The sequence below is a fragment of the Sinocyclocheilus grahami genome, unplaced genomic scaffold, assembly GCF_001515645.1.
Source record: "Sinocyclocheilus grahami isolate Dianchi unplaced genomic scaffold, SAMN03320097.WGS_v1.1 scaffold967.1, whole genome shotgun sequence".
Classification (NCBI taxonomy): domain Eukaryota; kingdom Metazoa; phylum Chordata; class Actinopteri; order Cypriniformes; family Cyprinidae; genus Sinocyclocheilus; species Sinocyclocheilus grahami.
The window spans coordinates 432881-445163 of NW_015506146.1; the positions used below are offsets into that span (position 1 = coordinate 432881).

The 12283-nt window shown below is 38.3% G+C and overlaps 1 protein-coding gene across 1 annotated transcript in view; it reads left to right on the plus strand.

Annotated features, from left to right (window-relative positions):
- The first annotated feature begins 911 nt into the window (after nucleotides 1–911).
- Nucleotides 912–12283, plus strand: part of LOC107564857 (neurocalcin-delta A) — a 57555-nt gene continuing 46183 nt past the window's right edge. Inside the window, exon 1 of the mRNA XM_016250030.1 lies at nucleotides 912–980. The gene's annotated coding sequence lies outside the window, so the exon portion shown is untranslated. The remainder of the gene's footprint in view (nucleotides 981–12283) is intronic.

Here is a 12283-nt window from a genome sequence, read left to right on the forward strand (position 1 = left end):
ACAAGTAATCCACACGACTCCAGTCCAGCAATTAACATCTTGTGAATTGAAAAGCTGTTTGTAATAAATCTGCCATTTAAGACTTTTTAACTTAAAACTGTTGCTTTTGGACAAAATGCCAGTCCATAATAATACTTCCCTCAGTCCATCCCCTGTTGTCCTCTCACATCAGAAGCCACCAACACATTTGTTTAGGACTGTTTTCGCTTGTAAACGGTGCTTGATCTGTGCACATTTTTTCCTGATTCAGACGAGACAATTTTTTCACTGGAGAAAGAAATATTATGGATAGGACTCTATCACAGAACGTTAAATGATGGACTGGAGGCATGTGGATTACTTATTGTGATGTTTTTATCAGCTGTTTGAACTTCTCATTCTGACGGCACCGATTCACTTCAGAGGATCCATTGGTGAGCAAGTGATGTAATGCAAAATTTCTTAAAATGTTAAGATGAAGAAACATCATCTACATCTTGGATGGCCTGAAGGTAGGTAAAGCAAATTTTCATTTTTGAGTGAACTATTTCTTCAATATATTGAATTTCATAGCTTGTGTATTTGTGGTGTTTATTGAGCCAGGTTCAGTATTCATCAAAGGGCTAATGAAGAACTGATGGCAGATGTACATACAAAAGCAGCCAGAGCTGTATGCTCTGTGGTTTTATTTTTTGTAGCTGTTGAACAACATAAGAACAATGAGGGGATGAGTCAAGGTTTCTGTTGCTTAGGAACAAGAGCACCCACCCAGAAGACACCAGCCTCTTTTTTTTTTTTTCGACATTAACCCATCCGTTCAATAAATTGTTTGGTCTCTTTCTGGTTTCATTTCCGTAATTCAAACACAGATTGAGATATCTTGCATAAAGCAAATGGCCTCATTAATGAAAATTATTCTGTTGTCTTCTCAGGTGTAGAGTTCCCTGGACGGCAGCTGAAGAAAGCAGCTGGTCAAGCCTGTTGATTTCTTCTGGCACTTGGTGAGGATCTGTTTCTTTAAGAATAGCTTTCATGATAAATCTATCTGTAAATCTATTACAGAACATTTGGTGGGTTTTATTTTAACCAGAAAAGGCCTTGCAGACTGTGGTCATTTCAAAAAAAGGAAGAAAGTGACCTTGGGGTTTATGTTGTTGAATTACTTAAACGGTAGCATTTGTTTTTGGTTAGTAATGACTAGTGCTGGGAGATATACCGGTTTGAATTTTGTAACCGGTATGAATTTTTAAAAAACTGCCACACCAGTGTAAGTGCCTAAGCAATGTAGAGAGCATCATGAATTAAGAGGGGATCTCTGTTAAAGTAACCTGCAAAGAGTGCCGGCAGCCTCAGATTGTTCTCTATAGCGGTAACCAAGGAAACGCTCTATCAATGCTGTTCCATAAGCGCCAGCTGCTGTCAGAGAATGATTTTGCATTCTCATTCAGCCTGTCTGCTGTTTTTGTTTAGTGTAGTTATGTTTTATGCAGCATAATTTCACAAAGCTAAAGTCAGACAATAATTTTTTTTATTATACAATCTAATTTAAATCAAAAACTGCTCCTGTTTCATTTAGCATCTTTTTTGAATAGTGATTAAAATGCAGTGGTTCTGCAACTGTTTCATGCATTCTGATTCATATAAACCGTGAAACCGCCAGAATCCAAAAAAAAAACATGATACAGATTTTTGCCAAACCGCGCTAGTAATGACTCTTTCAAGAACATAACTTAGAGCTATCTATATGCTGCTGTTGCCTAGTTACAGAGGGGAAATAAAAGCCCACCTGTGTCACTCAAATCAGTGCATTTCTAGCATGGTGACTGTCTATTGAGAGCATGCAATTGACAAGTTATGATGTGAGGCAATATTTATTTAATATAAGGACAAAGTCATAACCAAGAATCTCTCATTAACATCCAAACAGATTTAAGCTGCAGTCACACTACACTTTGAGCATGTGAAATTCGTTCTTTCGTCTTTTTAAAAACTTAAATTCAACACGTAACAAATTATAATACATCTAAAATGTAAAAACATACAATGTACTCTACTTTCCTGGAGCACTTCGGTTTTAAATTTGTTCTTTTAATTCAGATACGAGGTCATGCTGTGACGTATCGATCTGCCGTTTGTCACACGGTATCACGTGATGCGAATTAGCAGGCCAGAGTTCACTAAGTTTGAACTTTGGAACGCAGCGAAATGCGATAACCTTTCGCACGGGCTTGCGTTTCCGGTCTGATGCATTCGCATGTGTATGAATGGAAGTCAATGGAGCGAAAAGTGCAGTGTGACCACAGCTTTAGGCTGACAAAAATCATTGTCATGCTGATTTATATGCAGATCTTGAAATTGTGAATAGTGGACAATTTCTGGCCAATCCTTACGGTGTCTCATTTCATGTTCTCAAAACCAGTGAAGATCAGGTGACTTTCACAGGAATTTTCTTCTGAAAACCACTGTAGTGTCGCTGCCCAAATCATGCTGCTATGCCTGAATGAAAACGCCTACCGGCTCTCATATCCGTAATCCTAAATTTCCTGGAGAGCTTGGAGTCTCACGTCTGCTGTATTTTCACTTGTTGCATGGCTGAACTCCGGTTTGCATCCTTCTTTTTCCTAATACCCTGCATTAGAGTCTCAGAACATGTGGTTTGGGTGACTTTTTCCAGACTTTTAACACTGGCCATCCTGTAGGTAAAAAAAAAAAACTGAATTTTTGTGATGTAAAGAATATAACATAACGTGTAACATTATCACAGCATTAACCATATCCGTGAAAAATCTACACAGCTACCAGAACTTCGCTACTTAATCAGTTATCTTTAAACGTAATAAGTAAAACCGCTTTATTTCACAATTAAATTAATTCCCAAGTGAGATGTTATGTAAATACTTGATGCATAAACCTAAAACATGGTGGAATCTAAACAAAATCATAATATATACTGTAACATTTACGTTTTATGTATGTTTTTGCAATTATAACTAGAGGTCGACCGATATGGGTTTTTCTCTGGCCGATCCCGATGTCGATATTTAGAAATCAGAGCAGCCGATCGCCGATATATGATGCCGATTTTCTTTTAATAGTCCCCCTTCATCTCTTAAAAGAGAGTTTGAGTAAATGATTATTGCAGGGTACAAGATAGTAATAGTAGTAGTAGCCTAATTCATAGTGATAATACATGGCTCAAAATTTAAGCACCTTCTCGAAACCGTTCTGTCCGGTGGCCGAGAGAGCTCAACACGCTGCAAATTAAGAAAACAACTTCATCAATTTGACAACACATGCGCTGCAGATGCTGACAACACAACCCAATAAAGAAACGCACTGCAAATACTCACAACACAACCAAGCAAAGAAACGCGCTGCAAATACAATTCTTTATTTGGTTGTGTTGTGAGCATTTGCAGTGGGTTTCTTTATTTGTTTGCGTTGTGTGAATTTGCAGCACCTGCTGTCAAATTGATGAAGATGTTTTCTTGATTTGCTGGTGCTGTTTCTATTTGCATGTGTTTTCTGAATTTGCAGCGGGTAGATACCATAGTTCTGAAGCATACTTTTTGTTTATGTTTGCTGACACTAGTGTTTCCCACAGACTTGCAAATGCAAATTGATTATCTGCCAGCAGGAGGCAGATAATCACAAACACTACTTTATCAGGCATTACAGGAAAGACAAAATTAAAATGACATCGATTCAAAGCTTTTCTGAAGACGGTCGGTTCTTTTAAATACATTCATATAAAAACACCCGCGCTGCATTTTAATTTTGAAATGTACAGTGCTCAGTTTATTCAACGAAGTATAAACCTTTTGAAAAATCTAAGTTTGTAGCAGTCAGTTTTGATATTGTGATGAGCCACCACAAATAACTCAATGTATGTGTAACACTGGACACTGCTATAAGTCAAATGGCCATAGTGATAACAAAAATAAAAGAGATCACACATTACACAGCCTGCTGCTCATAACTGCTTAAGTGTGCACTGGCCACAAGCGATGACATCGTGGAGGCTATTGTCGGACCCACACACACATTTCATAAGGAAAGTTAATATGCACGTTATAATCAACCCATAATTCTCATCTGAATTGCACGTGTTTCTACTTTCACTTGCAAATGACTTGTTGCAATATGATAACTTTCCGGCATCAATTCTAGTAGGGTAAAACGTAATTACACTTTCGAAGCGGTTTGTTTTGCCCTGCCATCATTAGCTGAAGCTGTGTGTGAACAAGGAGTTGCTGCAGAGAGTGAGTTGCGCCGTCTCATGCCGCCAGAGGGAGAGAGAGATTCTTCGGTACAGCTGCCTATAAATCGGCCTAATATACAGTGGGTACGGAAAGTATTCAGACCCCCTTAAATTTTTCACTCTTTGTTATATTGCAGCCATTTGCTAAAATCATTCAAGTTCATTTTTTTCCTCATTAATGTACACACAGCACCCCATATTGTCTGAAAAACACAGAATTGTTGACATTTTTGCAGATTTATTAAAAAAGAAAAACTGAAATATCACATGGTCCTAAGTATTCAGACCCTTTGCTCAGTATTTAGTAGAAGCACCCTTTTGATCTAATACAGCCATGAGTCTTTTTGGGAAAGATGCAACAAGTTTTGCACTGTTTTTCAGACAATATGGGGTGCTGTGTGTACATTAATGAGGGAAAAAAAAGAACTTGAATGATTTTAGCAAATGGCTGCAATATAACAAAGAGTGAAAAATTTAAGGGGGTCTGAATACTTTCCGTACCCACTGTATGCAGCACAATCGGCCGATGAATTAAAAAATGTAAAAAAATCGGCCGATTAATCGGTCGACCTCTAATTATAACATCATTCTTCCCTAAACTCAATTATTCGATGACTAATTAAAAATCACTTTTGACATGATAAATGTGTTTTTATGCATTTTGTATTGCTGATACGTTGCTCGTAGTAAAAATGCAGTTCAAATAGTTATCTGTCAAGAGGTATTTAGCTAGGTTTTGCATTTTGTAATCTAAGATGAGAAATGGCTTGCGGCATTCTATAAATAATCTTAAACCCGATCTTTTTTCCCACTTTATCTCAGGAGGACAGAGGTATTCAAAACTTGGCTCAACACATCTCATTTAACTCCGTGGTCGTGTTATCACATCACTTATCTAGCCCACACAACACTATCTCTGCCTAGTGGGTTAGTTGAAAAGGTTGTTTGCTTGAGGCAGTGAAACATTGTTTTTCTGTCCATGTTTAAAAGAATTGGCTCAGTCAACAAGCCTCAGGTAATTTCAAACTTAAAATGCAACACCTTTTGTTGCTGCGGGTACTTTGTCATAAGTCCTCTATTGTCTGCTGTTGGCTGAATGCCAGTATTGCACTGATGCCCAGACTAGTGCTAAATGTGCTTTTTTTAATTATTTTTTTTATTTAACATTTAATATTGAAATATAATTTCATTAACGTTTTTTTGTTTCGTTCATTGTTGTTAATAGAATTCTTGACATTGAGATTGATATTTTAATATAAAAGTTGATCAAATGCAGCCATGCAAAATTTGTATTCAAAATACCATTGTACAGAAAGAATCAAAGATGAAGAATCTATTTCACATTTTTTTTTCACCTCAAATATGTGGAAAATATTTGCTCAAGGTCTAGTCCTTTTCTATGTGGGTCAGGTTTAATAGGTATGACAACAACCTGTGGTAACCTGATGTTTTGTTTGTGGCAGATTAATTTTTGCATGTTGTTTTTGAAGAGCAGGTTTTACGTCTATGTCTGTGAGAGCAAATGTATAGGCTATTGGACCCAAATGAGCCCCTGAATCAATGTGACTCAGACATGGTCATGTGAAAAAGGCCTCAGTGATAGTGACTCGTGTTTGTGTGACTGATTCTTACCTGATTTTAAGCTGTAAAACCAAAAGATCATTTTACAAACACCTGCTGACTTTAATACCTCATAAATAAAAAAAATCTAAATCAGGGGTGTCAAACTCATTTCCTAGAGGGCCACAGTCCTGCAGAGTTTAGCTCCAACGTGCTCCTACACATGTTTAAAAAACGAACCTACCTTTAGTTTTCAGGTAATTCTAAAGACCATGATTAGCTTGTTCAGGTGTGTTTAATTAGAGTTGGAGCTAAACTGCAGGTCTGTGACACTCCAGAAACTAAGTTTGACATCCCTGCTTTTAATCATTGTGTAAGAGTATGTGACCAGAAGGGGCACAAAGAAGTTTGCAATTTATCCTAAGAAAAATCAATCTGCAGTTTTATAGTGGGACTGTAACTTTTACAGACATTTAACCAGTCATGTTCTCTTTGACTCTGCTTTTCAGCTGCAATGCATTGCGAGCATGAGAGACCCAAATGGAGAAAACTGTTCTAATTGACTGTGTTTTGTGATTAATTGATCTTCTGTCATGGCCCATTTTTCACGTTTTGTTTGAACAGGCAAATTGCTTGTCACTGGAATCTGGCCTTGCCGTGCCTTGTTAGGACATGGTTATTAGTCCTTGATAGGCATGTGGTTTCCATTGGTCCAGTCATCTCCGTTATTACATAATCATCAGGGTATTTGTTTGGGGAAATCTGTGGCTATCGATGCAGACGTTCTGTCTCACTGAGGATGTTTACATGAATTAAGCTCTGAGCTACATCCCCATTCACACATTAAAATGTCATCTCACACCAACTGTGTGGAATCAATGAAAACTCAAATGCAGCATGACAAGAAGTGTTTTTGGTGATGGAAAAATTAAGTGTTAAATAATTGGTAGGATTTAAAGGGGTCCTATTATGCTTTTTCACTTTTTAAATTTTAGTCGGTGTGTAGTGTGTATGTTTGGGCATAAAAAAGATCTAGAAAGTTACAAATCTCAAAGTCCACTCCAAAGGGAGATATTTAGTTTAAAAAAAAAAATCCCTTTTCAAGAACTACAACGAACGGCTCGTTTGGACTACAGCGTTTGTTTTCCGGGCTTTGTGATATCACAAAGCGGCTCATTGGAATATCATTCAAAATAATTCCTGCCTACAGAAATTCGAATGGTTGGGGCGAGGTTGTGGTTAGAACGCTTGGTTGAGTGAGTGCATCAGACGAGACGATGAAGAAGTGCTGCTGCAGAGTTAGTACATCAGAGAAAACCAAGAAGAAGAGCTGCTGTGCTGTAGCGTAAAATTTTCGGCATGTCTAGAACAATTCTTACAAGTACAACATGACGTAGCTGGGCGTCGTGGACAGATGCCGAATGGCGCCACCTGTGTGCCTACACTCATAGAAAATAATGTAAAATTCGAATAAAGACGTTGCGCGACGCTGCGCTTCTCGTCCTGTGTGTGACCGCCTGAAACGCTGTTTTTTTTCACCTTCGTGCCCAAACGTCTTTGTTTGGGCTTCCGAAAGTGGATGATGTCAGGAAACAGTGGTTGCAATTTATTTTTTAACTCTGTTCCTGAGCATTATAACCCCAATTTGCTATTGTGTGCTGCGCATTTTACTGAGGACAGCTTCCACATCACGAGTGAGTACAGTGCCGGATTCGCCAAAAGCTTTTGTTGAAAGACTGAGCAAGGGGCGTGTCAGTACTGAAACACCGTCTAAGCTGTTCACCAATCACAACGCACTGGGACAGCTAACCAATCACAACACATTTTGTTTTTCGGAAGGTGGACCTTCATCAAAGCCAGAACTAATCGAGCTGTTTGAGCCAGGCTGGGAAGAAAGGTATTTTAATAATGTAAATTATGTGAAAAAAGAATGCTTTATTCAAACCACCAAGCATGAGAGCATGTTCTAGTACACCCTCAAAACAAAATCAAGACTTCGTAAAAGAGCATAATAGGACCCCTTTAAGGGTAGAAATGTTTTGATCCACTATAAGAAAGCTCTCTTCTACTCATCATGAACAGTTGCAGAGAACAATGAATCAAGATTGAGACTACAGGATAGTGTCCAGCTCTGTGGGAGGCATACAGACAGCCAATCCGTTGATAATGTTTTATCAAAGCCTGAGCTGATGCCGTCATTGCATGAATAATGATGTCTGTAAATGTCATTATTCTCCAGGTGGTCTGCTGAAAGGAAGTCAATAACGGATCACTCAGCCTAAGCACAAACTCTGTGAGCAGACACATGCCACCAGAGCTCTGCCTACACACTGAAACCAATCAATCACTGCAGCGCATGGTGTTGACTATTGGCAGAACCTGGGCTTGATGTCTGTGGATGGAATGTGTGGTGGAACATTTTTTGCACTGACACTTTTTCATACTACATCAAGAATGTTTGAACTGCGTGATTAAATAATTGATATAGAACAATTAATGATGGAATTTATTAGGGTTGGAGGACTAATTGAAAAGTAATTTGAACCTCTAATCAACATCATTTTCCCATGTCGGTTATTTCGTTTTTTTTAATCCTGTTAATACTTTCCACTTAAAAGCATAATACCGCGTCTGTAGTCACGTGACTCTGCTACATCCAGTCAGTGGCATGGACGCAACATGGAGAACTCGAACACTGAGTCAACTGAGCAACAGGGGTAGCCTGTACCAAAGAAAAACACAGTGTTCGTCGTTTGGATACATTTTGGATTCAGTACAGAAGACACTGAACAATATGATGTCAAATGTAAACACTGCAGAAAAACAGTTTCAGCAACCAATACCACCATTGGGGATGTTCACACAGAATGTTTTTCCATTCCGATGTGCGAACGCGCAGAGGGTGGCATTCGAGAGGGCTCCTCGAGCTGAAGGGATCCCCGAATTTGGTGGAGATCCGCCGGCGCGTTCGCGAGATAGTGACACCAGCCAACACTTTCACTTCAGTAAGGAGGTCTCTTGTTCAGGCAACAGCATTCAAGCGTCGTCTTATTCGACCGTAAGTGCCCCGCGAAGTGGACTTCACATGATATTCCGCCATGATTCCAGTTCTAAGGGAACGTACACGTTGCATTCAAAGGGCATTAAAGTGCGCAAGACGTGAATTCATATTTATTTACAGAGGTAAATTGTCACACTTCACACTTCTCTAGTAAGTTCCGTCTGTGTGTGAAGACAGTAGTCCGTGAATGAATGTTCCAAAGTGAAATAAACTTCAATGAATTAAAGTTGAATGGAATTGAATTGAATTAAAGTTGAATAAACTTCAACTTTACTGTTCAGTGCACTGATGTCAGACTCATTTTGAATAAAGTTTATTGTTAAATGCCCTGCCTCCATCATTACATATCTTTGTCACGGCATTAGAAGGGTTTGATCACCACATTTGAGTGATCATTGCAAAAAATGTGTTTGTATATATATTCTGTTTATGTATATACTGTATTCTATATATAGTACCAGTCAAATGTTTGGGCACACGAATGGGAAAGTGTCCAAACTTTTGACTGGTACTGTACTATAATATACACAAAGAATGTCGGCCGATATATCGATATCTGCCCTTTTTTTTTTTTACTCCCAAATATCGGTATCGGCCCCAAAAAACCCATATCGGTCTGGCTCTACTCTTAATCAGCAGTGTTCTATTTACATTTTTGCACATGGCATTATTTAAAATATTTGTTTACAGGAGGTGCAAGTTATTGTTTTCTACTTTTCACATTGCATTATTTAAAATATTTTGTTTGCAAGAGAGGTTATTTTCTACTTTAGGCTGGTAAAGGTAAAAACGACAAGGTAAAATGCATGCAAACAAACTGCAATGTAAACAAACTTTAATAGCTTATTTCTCTTTAAATGTTTAATTCTAATTCATTTTAATGGAAGTAAAATGTTAATTCAGTAAGAGCCTGATTAAAGATAAACATCAGTGTCTCTGTAATTTAGAGACACTTATAAATTAGGTGTTTTCCATTTACTAATATTATAAAGTTCTTAAAGGGATAGTTCACCCAAAAATTTAAACTGTCATCATTTAGGCTACTCAGCATCATGTCATACCAAACCTGTATGAATTTCTTTCTTCTGTGGAACATAAAAGAAGATATTTTAAGAAATTCAAGAAATGTTTGTCCATACAGTAGAAATCAAGAGTAACCAAAATGGTTTGGTAACATTCTACAAAATATCTTTTGTGTTTTACAGAAGAAAGTAAGTCATACAGGTTTGGAAAGACATGAGGGTGAGGAAAGAATGACAGCATTTATTAGCAGTAAATTTCCTATGTTCTAGCACAAAATCAATGCTTATACTGTCAAGTGCATTTCTGTGTGACAAAAATGCAGTAGGCTATTAGTTTGTTGCATTTGCTGTGAATTCAGTAATATATCATTATTTGTTTTTGTCCTCATTTATTTATTTACTTACTCCAATTGAAGGCCCTATAACACAGCGAAACATTCTCAGGGGACCTTGAGGGCCGGTTAGGCTGGATTTGTCCAGGGACGAATTTTAACCCCAGTCCAGCCCTGTACCCGTCACTACGCAACAAATAATGGTGTGGCGGGCACACTGGTTTCCTTTGCATTGAAGCAATAACGAAAAGTAAAAAAAATGCCTGAAGACTCGCACCGTGTCTACACCAGATGCGACAAAGTACTATAGAACCCATTATAATCTGTGATGCGGCGTACACTGGATGTGGCGCAGCACAGCACGACAAACCCCGACAGTAAACTGATGCCTCGTTCTATTTATGACATAGGCCTACTGTTTGACAAAGTACAAATGATTTGCAATGGTCACTTTGTCGCATCCAGTGTGGACAGCCTCAAGCTGTTGGCTTACCTCAGTAATATATCATTATTTGTTTTTGTCCTCATTTATTTATTTACTTACTCCAATTGAAGGCCCTATAACACAGCGAAACATTCTCAGGGGACCTTGAGGGCCGGTTAGGCTGGATTTGTCCAGGGACGAATTTTAACCCCAGTCCAGCCCTGTACCCGTCACTACGCAACAAATAATGGTGTGGCGGGCACACTGGTTTCCTTTGCATTGAAGCAATAACGAAAAGTAAAAAAAATGCCTGAAGACTCGCACCGTGTCTACACCAGATGCGACAAAGTACTATAGAACCCATTATAATCTGTGATGCGGCGTACACTGGATGTGGCGCAGCACAGCACGACAAACCCCGACAGTAAACTGATGCCTCGTTCTATTTATGACATAGGCCTACTGTTTGACAAAGTACAAATGATTTGCAATGGTCACTTTGTCGCATCCAGTGTTGACAGCCTCAAGCTGTTGGCTTACCTCTGGCCTTTTTTTCATAATCTATTTGTTTAATTTTTTGGCTAGTAGAAATTACGAATGGCCGGTAACTTAAAAATGTAGTAGCCAAATTGGCTGGTGAGTGAAAAAGTTCATTTCAAACCCTGTCTCCAGGACAAATAAGAGTTAGGATGGGTCCCGTTTCATTATTTTGCTCATTCCTGATGCAGAATTCATGCTTCAGAATTAATTCAGTGATGTGTGGTGTTTTTTGAAACTGAGCTGATTTAAATCAGTCTGTGGTATGAAATGTTAATAGGTTTGGCAACTCTCCCTTAAAATGTTTTAAGTGTTTTTTTTTTGTTTTTTTTTGTTTTGTTTTTTGTTTAAAATGTTTTGATTGTAAGTTTGATTGAGTGTAGCATCAGATCGATTTCAGCTGAGTTGATTAATGTTGGCCTTTTCACTGTTACTCTAGAATGGATGAAACCAGAAGTGTGGTGACGGCTAGCGTGACACTGTTGAGAGGGGTAACTAAGTGGTGCTGACATCCCTAGCTTCACATTTCACATATGACAGGTTCTAGCTTTACCCTCCTGAGCTGGCGAAAGAGTCCTGGGGCATAGCAGAAGCATGTTTTTGGCAAAGGTCATTGCACTCAGATAACACTGAAAGTCAGAGTGGCTACTAAAAGTAGTTTTGTTTTGTTTTTAAATGCTTGCCAAACCCATATTAGCTACACTGATTTTACTCTAAAATTCAGGAGTAAGTTTTGGATTGTTGTAGTGGGTGGCAGCAAACCATAGGCTTATTTCTAAAATGTTTCCTGAATAAAACAAAATATAATCTTGTTGTGTGACATCAACCTGTTAAACCAGTTTTGGATACTATCAAATATCTAGAAAATAGGTCTTGTTTTAAGAATTGTTTATAGGAAGTACCATTTAAATCTGCAGAACTGTTATGTAAGACCTGACAAAGAAACCCTGCCCTGCAACACAGGCCAGCGATGTAAAAACGCCAACTTTGTCCATTATGATAAAACCACAGCTTTTACTTTACTCCCACATTTTAAAAGTACTTGATGCTTTTCCTCCATTAATGCCAAATACATTGAATCACATATTCACACCCCCTTTTACACTC